A 12,947-nucleotide genomic window follows, 5' to 3' on the forward strand; every position below is an offset into this window, starting at 1 on the left:
CTGGGTACACACTGGTTATCACGGGAGCATCTTGCTCCCTCCCTGCCTGCCATATCCAGCAGTGCCAAGGGGAGGTACTGCTCAGTACCAGGGAGGGAGGGCAGAGCATGGAGCCTGGTACCACGGTCGTGGGCAGGGTGACATTTCTGCACTGCAGCCTCCTGGCCAAACAGGGTGTTTAGGACCCATCCAGGAACAGGTGTGTAGTGCTGCGGTGTCACAGGGGGTTGGGATGCGGCGTTGCTCAGGGATGGCAAGAAGGCTAACACCATTCCTACCTGGTGCTGTCGTAACAGAGGCCTCTGCTGCTCGTCTGCGTCCCCTCCTACACCCTTCCCAGGGCTGGGGGTGCCCAGAGGGCCCCGTCAGGACGCTACTCCTCTTACCCTCTGGCAGTGCTGGCACACATAGGGAAGGGTATGTTGGACTGGAGAACCTTGCATCTTCCCCTGTCGCTCGCTGTCTACAGGCAGCGCAGCCTGCTCAGCCCTGAAAGCAGCAGCCAAGGCCGGGAGCCTGCTCCCATGTCCTTCCCTGGCAGCCAGTGAGCACTCGCTGGAGGGAGAGTGTGCTGCTGGATGACACCAGAACAGAGCATAGGCGTCTGGCTAGGCAGGCATCAGGCACCCCCACAAAAGGCTGGGGAAGGGGCCATCAGGAGGGGCAGGTGATGCCAATCTGCATTGCTGCTCTGCAGGCTGTTAAATTATTCAGGTAGTAATGGGCTCGGACTGCGCCTGCCAGAGCAGAGGGGACTAGGCAGGGCAGGAGGGGGAGCGGCTGGAGCCTTGCAGAGGTAGAAGCCTGGCACAGGAGCCCCCACCTTGAAGCCATCCCCAAGGTGCCATTCTCCAGGGCAGCAGCATCCCAGCTCGTTTCCCCAGCTGCCACTGGGAGGCTGCTGCTGCAGAGACCTGGCAGAGCTCAGCTCGAAGGGAACCAGCTTCCCTGAGTGCTAAAATTAGAAGTTTTGTTTGAATTATGCTAATTTGGTTTAATTGCCTAAGTATGTCAAGGTTCTTCAGAAATGCATCTGCACTGGAGCTGGGAAGCAGGGGGCACGTGGCCACACTGCTGGCTTGGCATGGGTGCTCTGTCCCCCTGCATCTCTGCAGGTCTCCCTGCTTCTGGCTCCAGGCAAGCTGGTCCAGACAGCATCCTGCCCCGGCTGAGAGCAGTGACGTGTAGAGCTCCTGCAGGCATGGAGCAGCAGCTTCCGAGCGCAGCATGGAGCTCGCGGCATCCCAGGGGCCTGGAAGCATCTGACAAATGCCCCAGCAGGCTAGGCCTGCACGAAGCTCCAGAGCGCTCTGCAAAAACCTGCTCCTGCCCCAGAGCTGAGCTGGGTCGTGGTTTCAGCTGTGATGCTGCTGGTGGCAGCACAGCCCGAGCGGAGGCTGGCAGGGTCTGCTGAGCGGCTGATAGAGCTGAGCAAGAGCTGGGAATCCACTCGGGGGCTGCAGGAGTCGGGAGACTCTGTTAACTGGAGGGTATCTAAACGTTACAGCCCCCGGGCTTGCTAATGAAATGCCATCGACAACAGCAGTGAAGCACCAGGTATTTGGCAAAGTGTCTGGAGAGGCAGGAGGAGAGAGAGCAGCAGCCAGGGAACGGGCCGAGGTTTCTATATTTACACAGCGCCAGGGAGGAGCACGTGTGTGCCCATGTCCAGGGCATCACAAGGCCCGTGTCACTTCAGCAAGGCAGTGAACAGAGATGCAGGGTTTGGGACTGTGCTGCAGTGTGGCCGCAGGCCTTTGCAAGGCCACCAGGTGTGTGCCTGCATACAACAGGCTGTGCTTGCCAGGAAATGCAGAGCGTGGGGGCCCGCACCTTCTGCTGTGCATGTGGGGCCCGTTCAGCAGCCAGTCGGCGGGACCTGTGTTCTGCCCTTGGGCCCTTGCTGCCGAGACGCCTGGCACTAATGCTGGTACATCCAGCCACCCGTTCATCTGCTCCGCACAGTCCCTCATGGGGAGCACGCAGCGCTCTTCCCAGCACTGCAGATTAGCGCAAGAAAAGCAGGATCGCATTTCCCAGTGAAATCCCTTGGTAGTAGAATCCCATTGACACCCTATCGGGTGAGCGCAGGACAGCCTCCTCTTCGATGCTGACCTTGCAGCCCTCTCAAGAGCCACTTGGAATAACACCACCCTATTGTCCCTGCCCTGACATAGCTCAGGGCCACGCAGGTGCCAAGGGGCAGCTCAGCTTCACCATGTCATGACAGCATGTGTTGCTAATGGTCCCAGGAGAGGAGCACTGGCTGGCTCTCCATTGGCCTGCCTGTATGATTCCTCCGGCTGGGGTCTTATGCCACGTGTCAATGGTGAATTTGGAGGTGCATGTGGTTCCTGTGTTCAGGGAGGGGTCCCCCCGTACCCTCTGCACAGAGGCTGTGCTGCCTGTGCAAACCCTGCAGGGCTGTCTGGCTCCCAGAAAGCCTTGCTTCACTGGTCACACACAGGTGTCTGCATCCTGGCTGAAGAAGGGGGCTCAGGGAAGGCTTCGCTGACAAAGCAAGGCTCTCCGGCCCCCCCGCCTCCAAACAGTGCCTGCATACTCCTTTGTGTTTTGGGTACCACTGCAAGCAAAGATCTTATGGCAGGCTCCCGCAGCCCCTGACCCTGGTGCCAAAGCCTCCACAGAAGTGCCCCTGCATTCTGCATCCAGGCATGCAGATCCGGCCCTGCCTGGGCCACTGGTGGATGGCTCCTGTTCTGGCAGAGCTGCAGTCTGCTGCACACGTGCCCCAGCCCTTCCTAGGCTCTCTCCACCCCATTTGCCTCTAGGGTCTCTCTGGGCTGGATTCCACGGATCGCGGTCTCGGTGACATATGGGGCGCTCTAATTATGCTACTAAATGTGAACAATCTGCAAGCTGAGCTGAGCTCGAACAGCGCAGCGCTCGGCGCTGCCAGCTGTCCTTGCCTCTCCTTGATCAGCCTCGTGCTTTGGCGATGGGAAGGCAGTGGGGTCCCCCCCACCACACTGCAGTCAGCCCTGTGGTGCAGCAAAGCCAGGGTAGGACTCTGCTGTGATCTGGCAGAAGGCTCTTGGCAGATGCAGGTCTGTGGGTTGTCTCTTGCCCTCTGTGCTAAGGTGGCGTCACATTGTCAGTGACTGAGCATCCTGCATGGGGGCTTGGCTTTGAAGTGGCCCAGGCCAGGTAGGAGGAAGAGTCTTGCTACCGGGTTTGCCCCTGTGCAAACCTTCCAGCACCATCCCTTGTGCTGGGCACTGCTAACCTGAGGTAGCGGTCATTGTGATTCCAGCCGCGGCCGCTCGCTGACACAGAGCCACTCCCTCCAGGAGCAGGTTGGACTTGTCACAGGCTGGCACACACCAGGAGCAACAGGGCAATCGATAGCATCACCTGCTTTCTGTGCACGTTGGAGGAACATGCAGGTTGCTGCGCCTGCTTTCAAGCTTCTGCACCAGGAGGAACTGCAGCACCGTTGGGTGAGGGACAGTATAAAATACCTGCTGCCCATCTGTGCCTAGAGCCCGGCTCATGGAGCTGCACTTGGCAGGAACCCCTCCCGGAGGGCAGCACACAGGCAGGAAAGGCTGTGCGCCAGACAGCCACTTGCCTTGCTACCATCAGGGAGTCTGACTGGCAGGAACCCCACAGATCACTGCTCGGTGACTATTGGAGCGTGGCCTCGGCACGGGCTCCCATGCAGGCTGGGCATTACAAGCACGGGGCAGACCTGTCTAAAGGCAGGAGTCACCAGCACCCAGGCAAGATAAGACCCATCCCTCAGGAAGGAGCATCACATGCTGGGATCTTCCATCTTCCTGACACTCTGAGCTCTCCGAGAGAGAGGGTTAGGATGCAGGCTGGCACTCCGGACTGGTGCTTGGGTCAGGGACGCAAGGGGAGAGAGGCCCTTCACTGGACACACAGCACACAGGGTTGTACCCCAGGGGCAGGCGTCATTTGGGGGTGTCCAGCAGGACACTGGCGTGCCACAGGGCGATGTTAGAGAAAGGGAAAGTGACACTGGACACGCTAGCTGTTATTTTAACTGCTGGACAGAAGAGCTCCTGTCTCTGCTGTCACTGAGGGCTGGGCAGAGCATGAAATACGTTAACTTTCTCAGTGGTTGCTGGAGTCACGTGCATGTGAAATTCTCCCTGACCTACACCCTGCGTGCTCCCAGCGCTGCAGGCGTATGAAGCAGGGTTACCGGGTCATTGTCCAGCAACAAGCTGTGCATTGGTTAAACCATGACGGCACAGCTCGCGGAGCAGCTGGGCGACGTTGTGAATTCCTTGGTAAGGGAAGATGCTGTATCTGCAAACAGCAAGATGTTGTTCTGGTTATCAGCCTGTCAAAAAGCGAGAGGAGTATAGCCAACAGGAGCCGGCTCCAGCCCAGGGAGCATGGTCAGCAGAAGGCTCCGAAATGCTGACGGTAATGACACCACGTGTTTTCCCACCCCCTTCCTGAGGCACGCGTCCTGCAGCCCTGAACTTGGCCTCGCTGGGAGCCTGCTGAACACCGGAGGTGGGTGCTGCTGGCACTTCAAACAGTCATGGTCTCTTGTACAGTGAAGAAGCCTGGCTGCCCTCAGCCACCAGACACAGCAGCATTTGGACACAGGCAGAGTGGGTGGCGGACGACCCCTGGCATGTCCACAGTTGTCTGGGGGCATTGTTCACTGGTGACACTTCCCAAATGCCAGTCTTGCTAACGGCCTTTGCCTCTGTGCACATCCTCTGCAGGGCTACGTGGAGACCAGCTCTCCCTGCTCACATAGCCTCCTGGCGTCTGCGGGCTCTTAGCCAGGCGGTGGTTGTCTTACCCTGGAGGAAGCAAATGCCTCCTGCCCCCTCCTTGCCACCTGTCTGCAGAGCAGGTGCATCTCGGGGCTCTGGCAGCAGTGGTGGCATGCAGTGTGTACTGCGCTTGGAGGTGCCTGCTGCAGGCTCCCACGGCTCATGCCTCGATGCTTACTGCAGCTGAACTGGGAGCACAGATCTTCCACAGGACACTTTAAAACAGCTGCCCCTGCTCCGTGCCCCCACGTGACTGTGCAGAAGGACCTGATGTTGCCCAGCCCGCAGGCCCCGCATGGATGGGCACCGTGCAGGGCTCAGCGTTCAGCACTCGGCACTGACAGCATCAACTCCGCAGCAGGCCTCGGGGGACCCCAGAGCAAAAGGCGATGAAAGCCTGCTGCCGTGACAGCGGGGTTGGTGCAGGCCACCGAGGCCTGAGGGCATCCTTGCAGTGCAGTGGCCTGCGGCAGAGCCCGGCTGGTCTCTAGAGGGGGGATCAAACAGCCTGTGTCCCCTGCGGTACAGAGCCCTTCGTCAGCCGGAGTCATTTCTCCTCCACAATGCGCTGGGGAGCACGTAGCACCCATGTGCTACCCCAGTGGCCCTTCAGGGCTGGTCTCCACGTGGCTCCCGGTTAACTCCTTGGGCACCAGCACTCAACTTCCCAAACTGCTCAGCAACTGCGATGCAAACTGTAACAGCAGCACCTTCTTCCTGAATCATTTAGCAGGAGATTTTTTATTAATAACACAAATTAGCCTGCAAAGCGTTGGCTTGTCGGGTGTGAAATATTAATCTCAGCGGGGCGCCCGGATCTCCAGCTTACCCCAGCCAGCCCACACGGCACCGTCCGCAGGCAGGACGGACACGTGCACCCATGCGGGCCGGCTGCCCGATGGTGTTACACGCTTTAAACAGACTGACACGTGAGAAGCCGGCAAATTCCCTCTGCAGTGTTGCCATGGCAGCAGCAGCTGACAAGCATTTCAGGTTTCTCGAGCAGGGTCGTGTGGCCTGTCTGGTAGGGCAGGGGTGGGCTGGCTGCCCCCCACCCCCACCCAAGCCAGTACCCCCTGCCTACGGGCACTGCCAGCTCAGCCAGGCCTGGGGCCTCCAGGACTCCGCTCCAGGTCTCCCTTTCCGCCCATGGCCACGGCCAGCGCTATCCACCTGCAAGCATGGCGCTTCCCCACCGGAGCCCTCATGGTCTGGGCTAGGCTCTGTCCATGTTAGGAGAGCGATCCTTGTGTCGGCTGAAACGCTGCGTTTCCTTGGGTCAGTGCCCAGTCCTCATTATTCTGGGCTATAATTGCCCCGGGAAATGCAGTACTACTTCTTCTCTTTTGGGTGCTCCCAGGTCCAAGGGGCTGCGCGTGCTGCTGACCTGCTCTGAGCCCCGTGCTGGCAGCCTCTCCTGGGAGGTCCTGGCCAACCAGCTTGGAGGCCCCCGATGTTGTGCAGGGGAGCAGCCACTGCCCCTGCCTGCCCCGGCTGTCTGTTACGGGTGCCAGCATTTGGTGTCCAGAATTGTTTGGAGTCTCTGGAAAATAATTAGGCAGCAGCATCGCCAAGTACCAGTTGTCCGACCGCTGCCTAAAACAGTAACAGTGCAGTCACCAAGACAGACGCTCCTGCAAATAACCTGATTATTTTGCACATCGCCAGGTTGAAAGCTGCAGCGTGCTCTGGTTCACTAATGACTGCGTGCGCAAGGCACCTGGTTGCTGGACCCGGTGCCGGACCAGAATAAAACTGTTACATAAAGACCTCGTGCCCTGGTGCAGGTGAGCAGAGGCTTCCTGCCTGCCTGCACCCTGCACGGACCCACTGGACGGGAGTAAAGTGGAGGGCTTAGCTTGAGCTTGAAGGATCTTGGTAACTTTACTGCTGGCTTCCTGGAGGCTCCAGCTGTGAAGAAGCCCAAGGGAAGAAGATGCACTGGTCCCCTGTGGTGGTGCCTGTTGCTGTCCCGGCTTATAGGCACTCTCAGCCTGCTTTTTCTGATGTTTCCACCATTGCTCTTTTCTCCTTCCTGACCCCATCTCAGTTCTGAGACTGACTGTCCTCTCTGGCTTCCCTGCTCTCTTGCCTCCAACTCCTGTCTCTGTTTTTCTGGATCCCCTCATTCTCTCATTGGGGGGTGGGATGGAGGTTCACCAGTTGGCCCCAAAGGCAGGTGGCACTGGCAGTGGCGGGGGCGCCCACAGTGAGCCCAGATGGCCCCTAGAAATGGCATGGTACTGTCACTGTTGCGCTGATGGAGCATGCCTCCATCACCTGTGCACCGTACCAGGTGCCGAGCAGCCCCTGGTGCTCCACAGCAGAGGGGCTATTGAAAGGCCTTGTCCAGTGTGCTCAGCAGCCCACAGCTCCCAGGCAAGTCCAGCTCTCAGGACAGCAGCAGGCTTGAGCCAGTGGCAGTGGGCAGGACACATGGATACTTTATGCAGCAGTGTGTTGGAGATGCCTTGGCTGTGCATTGCCATGCACCAGCAGCTCTAGTCAGGGAGTCCAAATGCAGGAGAACTGCTGACCTTGTCTGGTAGTCTCTGGTGCACGTGGGTACGAGCCAGGCCCCTGTGAGCCCTGAGGGGAGCTAAGGACGTGTGCTCTGACTGCTCCCTGCACTAAACAAAGGGGCTGTGTCCTCTGAGACTGGAGGGGAGGGGTGGGTGTGTGGACAGAGGCACTTGACTCATCATGCAAAACCTGGTTTCCATTGGTGTTTGCACCCTCGTGGCTCTGATCAGGGTATTTCAGGCACCTGAGTGCAGCCTGGGCTACCCCAGGGCAGGCCCGTGGGCTTGATTCTGCACAGGGCAGTCCATTCTCGTGGGAAGAGGGTGTGCATACAGCAGGGGCAGAGCTTGTGGCAGCATGCAGATCCATGGAAGTCCTCAGACTTCCCTTGCTCAGGACCATCCCAGCTCTGGGGCGTTGGTGTCTTGTGTGAGTGGCACTGACTGGTCCCCATATACTGAGAGCCCTCAGGGGACAGCAAGGGCTCTGGTCCCCGGCTCACCTCCATCAGCTGGGACTGCTCAATGCTCTGCCTTGGCACAGGCTTCTCAGCAGCAGGAATTAGGATGGTACCAGAGACTCTCCCAGCTGGGAGCCAGAGGGGATACCTCTAAGGCGGATATCTCAGAGCAGCCCCTGCCTCCTGCCAGCTGGGCCGTGCATGCTATGGATGCTGCCCTGACCTTGGAAGTTCGATCCTTGGGCTGGGATTTTGCGTGAGTGCCAAGCAGAGGAAAATTTCTGGGCTGCTCTGGCTCCATCCCCTGTAGGATGAATCCGGAAGCCCCTGGCGTGGAAGCAGAGGCCATGGCATGCTGCATTTGGCAGGGGCAGGCTCCATTTCCTGCAGTAAACGACCCCCTGCGAGCAGCTGTAGAGTGCGGAGGGGCAGGGTCCAGAAGAGGCTGTGTTCCCGGTGTGAATGCAGTCTGGGTGGCATTGCTCGGGCCAGGGAAAAGCGCTGACACTGCAAGCGCTAGCTGCAAAGCTGTCAGCCAGAGGGATGTCAAACCATTGATCATCTTCCATTTTAGAGCAGCGCCGCACCTCCTGCTCGCCCAGCAGAGTCGGGGCAGCCCAGTCCTCACCTGCTGAAGGAGCGGGCGCAAGTGTTTCAGGGACTCTGCGACCCTGCTCCTCTCATCCAGAGGCATTTCCTGTCATTGGATAGACCTTGGGAAGTGCTGCCATGAGAGGAAATCGTCTTAAATGCTGGCATGGGAGCAGGGTTGGAGGTAGAAGAAATACCTGGGTTGCGCAGATGCTTCACTAATTACCCTTAAACAAAACCTGTGGGCTTAACAGCCTTTCGAGGAGCTGTTTCTCCAGCTCAGGCTCAGTGCTGTCCTGTGGAGCACTGCAGCACTTGGTGGGAGGAACGTGCTAGCACAGTGCATGGGCCAGGCTTCGGCACTGAAATCTGTACCATGCGATATAGGTGCAGCCCTGGGTAAAAGCAGCTGGATGTTATCTGGGGAAGGTCATCATGCTGGGATGGGCTGGTGGTTTGGCTGTGGAGGTATCCAGCACCCTCAGGGCCCCAGTCGCAGGAAGAGGTGGCTGGAAGTTGTGAAGACACTTTCATTAATGGCTGGCCCTGCGGTGACAGCACCACAGAAAGGCCCACGAGGAGCCCGTGTGGCTGTGGCTGATGTGGGCTGGGACCGCATGTGGTACGTAGGGCTTCCTGCACTTCCACCTGCCTCCGGACCCCTGGATGGGCTGCCAGCCACGCTCCCGGCAGGGCAGCAGCCTCTCTGGTAACAACAGGGTCGATGGTTGGCATCAATTAGCAGCAGGCTGACGAGGGTCCCGGCGTGGCTCTCAGACTGGCAGCTGTCCAAGCGAAAGCAGGAACCTGCACCATGAGCAGTAATTAAGAAGCAATTTGCCCTTGGCCCACACAGCTGGGCACAGTGCCAAGCTCTGCAAGCTCCCAGCGCTGGGAGTGTTCAGAGACTCAGGCTGGCTCAAGGGACACTACTCGCAGAGCAGCCTGGCCGCTAGCACACGGGTGGGAGGTGGACCTGGGCGTGGGGTGCCCCTGCCCTGGGGGAGCGGGGTGTGAGGGAGTCGGGTGGAGGGGCCATGGGAGTGCCCTACCAGTATAGGGGCAGGAGGGTGTAGACCTGAGGTAGTGGCATGAGGGGCTGTCTATGCCACCTCGTGCACCTGGGGGGCAGGGACAGGCACCCCTCTTGCATCTGCAGCTCCAGCACACGGGCATGTGGCTAAGTTGGCATCGCTCATCCCTTCAGGGAATGCCAGCAGCAGCATGCAACTCACCCCAGCCCCCGTAGCACCCCTTCTCGGTGTGCTGGTGGGCCTGGTCCACACACCAGGGGAGTTGGTGACTGGCCCAGAGCATTGCTTGTATCTGGGGGTCTCCTGTCTGTCTGGTCAGATGGTGGCTCCATGTTCTCACAGATTATGCATCTTACAGCAGTGCCAGAAACACCAACCAGGATCAAGGTCCCTTGCACAAGGTGCACATCTCTCAGACAGTCTGTCATGAGCAAGCCCTGAGACACGGCTCTGTGACCAGCTGCAGGCCTCTGCCTTTGGGAAGGCAGGTTACTTCTGTGCCAAGGTGTTAGGTAGAGGGGAAGGAGGGAGCAGCCCAGTTCCTTGGGAGCAAAATCTTTCCTAGCCAGATGTTATCAAGTAGCTTGCCTCCATCCCCTCGTCTGTGCCTGTCTTTCTCTCCTTCTGCCATAACATCTGTTGTCGCAGACTGCTCAGGCAACAGCGAGCTTAGTTACAGGTGAGACCCTGATGCTACAAACCTTTACTCATACGTGTCCATCTTGGGTGGTTGTTAACTACAGTGACTGATGCTGCCCGTGTCTGGTGTGAATAGCGGTTTGCCAGAATCAGCGCCGTAGCTGATGGCTGAGTGGCAGGTAAGCTGGTGGGGCTCACTGCAGCCAGGGGCAGGGAAACAAGGAGTCTGTCTGTCAGCAGCAAGGCTCCACACTCAACCCTGTCAATGCTTTCTGCATCTGGCACCAGGACTCTACGAGGTTCCTGCCACTCGCATACAGTGCTGCTGCTGCTGTTTGCTCACAAATGTTGCCCCGTGGTGCCAAGCACTGTAAGAATCTGCACGATTTCGAGGCAAAGTGTTTCCTTGCCAGGCCCACAGCCTGCTGGGTTCGAGTTGTTGGAAGGCTCCGTGTTTGGGCTGCATGACACCATCTTGCTCCTCCTCCGGTGTCAGGGTGGGCCTGCCTGAGTCTGCTCTTCCAGAGGGTGTTTGTTTAGCAGAAGGCGGGGAAAGGTGTTCACATTTAAACAGCAGCTTGCTGATATTGGCCTAAATTGCTGGGAACATTTTGGGCAGCTGGATGGGAGTTCTGGCCTGCAGTTTTATTCAGGCTTCCTGTCGTTACCACTCGTCAGGACCTCATGGCTACTTTGTAATGTGCTTTTGTCTTGCAAGCATGACTGGGGGACTTGGTGTGCGTGCTGTAGGGAGTGCTGGCACACGTTCTCTAGACAGAAGTACCAGCACCAAGAGCTTGCTGCAAGCCCGGGTACAAATCCTCTGGCTTTTTAAGGGGCTTTTTCCCCATCTGCCTCTGTTACTGTATGGCCATGGGGTGGCTCCTCCAATCTGTAGCTACAGGATGTCAGGCCACACAAGCCTATTGGATGCTTCAGGTGCCCACATGAGTATTGTGCTGTCCAGGTTGCGCTGCCACACGAGGCCCAGGAACGACCATTGCTCTCAAGCCTGGCTCCTGAACTATTGCCCAGGACTCCTTGGGTACTTTAGGAAGGGGCTGGGGGAGCTTCCATGCACCCCAGCATGGGTGTAAGGTGGCAACAGGGTACAGGGAGCTGGGGAGAGGTGTTCAGGTGCACCTTTTGGGTCCAGTCTTTTCCAGGGTGTGTCCCTCTGTCCTGGGAAGCAGGGAAGTGGCCTTGACTGCTCAGGAAGGAGAGGGAGGAGCAAGGCCAATAGCGCAGCTCTGTGCGGCTTCCCAGTCTGTTAGCAGTCACCTGGCAGCAGTGAGCCCAGCAGCCAGGAACCCGCTGCACGCGGAGCTGGCCCGGGGCAGTGTGCTGCACGGCTGCCCCTTTTCCTCAAGTGACAGGAGAACAGCTGGGGAGTGTCGCGCAGTGACTGCGCGGAGCGCCCTGCTCCAGTTACAGGGGAGATAGTGGCAGGGTCAGGGAAGGAGTGACGCGTGCTTTCACAGCTACCTCATGGCACAAGTGAAGAGCCGCTCGGGAGAAAGCCAGGGACACGACTTGGCCTCTTGGCGAAGCTCTGCGTAGCTGGAGGAGAGTTCTCCGTGGCAGGTCGCCCTCGTCTCCCAGTGCCTGAGCAGTCCCACCGGGGTTACTGTACTTGTGCCTTTGCCCTGCAGCATTCTCCAGACTCTCCACCCAGAACTGCCCTGCAGCGTAGTGGGGGCAGGCTGGCAGATGGGCTGCATCTTGCGGGGGCAGGGAGATTTTCCAAGCACCTACGTTGTACAGGGCCAGGTCCTAGCACTGGCGGTCCGGCCAAGACTGGAGGAGCTCCACGGGCTTTCTCAGGACAGCATTTGGATTTAAGCTAGCTTCAGGGCCCATGGGAACCGGTGCACCATCAGCTAGAGGCTGGACGCTAGCAGCTGCATTTGTGTCTGTCTCCTGTTCCCTGCCTGAGCTCCGACCTTCCTTCAAGGGCATTCCTGCGTGCAGCCTAAACGGGTTCTCTCTGCTGAAGCTCCCCCTGGGCAGGCCCCAGTGCTGACCCGTGGGGCTCTAGGAGCCTGCTCAGGATGACTGCAGGTGCTCAGGCCCTGCTCGGAGGGAGGCACCCACCGTGGCAGCCTAGAGATTAACACCTGCAGTTAATTAACACTCTGCGGTTTGGGGTCTGCGACCTACAGCTGCTGTCCTGTGTTGTGATTTTCCCCAGAACTAAAGCTGTCCTCAACTCTGGTCTCTTGCACCCATGGCCATCTGGGCTCAGGGATGGGGCTTGTGGTAGCGAGAGGGGCTGTCCCAGGGGGTCTGTGGAGCAAGCCAGGGAAGAAGCAACTACATCAGCAGTGCACCTGCTGCAGCCCATTGCAGGACAACCTGTGCTATCGTGCTCTCAGAGGGCTTCTTGTTGCAAATGGCCCTGCTAGGCCTCCCCCTGTTCACTTCCAAAGATGAGCTGGGACCCCCTATAAGCACCCCCGCATGCACACACCTTCCCTGGTGCCACCATCCACTCCATAGGGCTCTGTTAACACATCCTGCGATAGCCAGTGAATTATCACCCGCTGCTGCAGGCACTTCCTGCTCGGTGCACTGGTTCAGCAGGTGCAGTGCCTCATCTTCCACAGCATGGCCACAGGGCATGCCAAGCCCCATTGGGTGCCACGTGTGCACTGCCTGTCCGTGGGGGCCATTGAGTGATGGCTGGAGAATGTCCCAAGGGTCATGGCCTGGCAGGGGTGGCTGTGTGGGGCAACACTGGGGACTGGAAACAGCCCTAGCAGACATCTCAGCTGGCCACCTGCTGCTAGAAAGCAGAAGCCATATGTGCATTGGTCCATGCAGCAGTTCAGGACACTGCATGCGGAAGCCGTGGCCACATAGGCACAGGGCAGCAGCTGCTTCCATAGCAAGTGCAGCAGGACTTGCAAGGGCTCT

At 58.7% G+C, this 12,947-nt stretch overlaps 1 protein-coding gene across 1 annotated transcript in view; it reads left to right on the forward strand.

Annotated features, from left to right (window-relative positions):
• Positions 1-12,947, forward strand: part of ANK1 (ankyrin 1) — a 50,945-nt gene that overhangs the window by 7,864 nt on the left and 30,134 nt on the right. The window lies entirely within an intron of this gene.

The sequence above is a fragment of the Crocodylus siamensis genome, chromosome 6 (genome assembly GCF_052110815.1).
Source record: "Crocodylus siamensis isolate JL-2025a chromosome 6, ASM5211081v1, whole genome shotgun sequence".
NCBI classification, from domain to species: domain Eukaryota; kingdom Metazoa; phylum Chordata; order Crocodylia; family Crocodylidae; genus Crocodylus; species Crocodylus siamensis.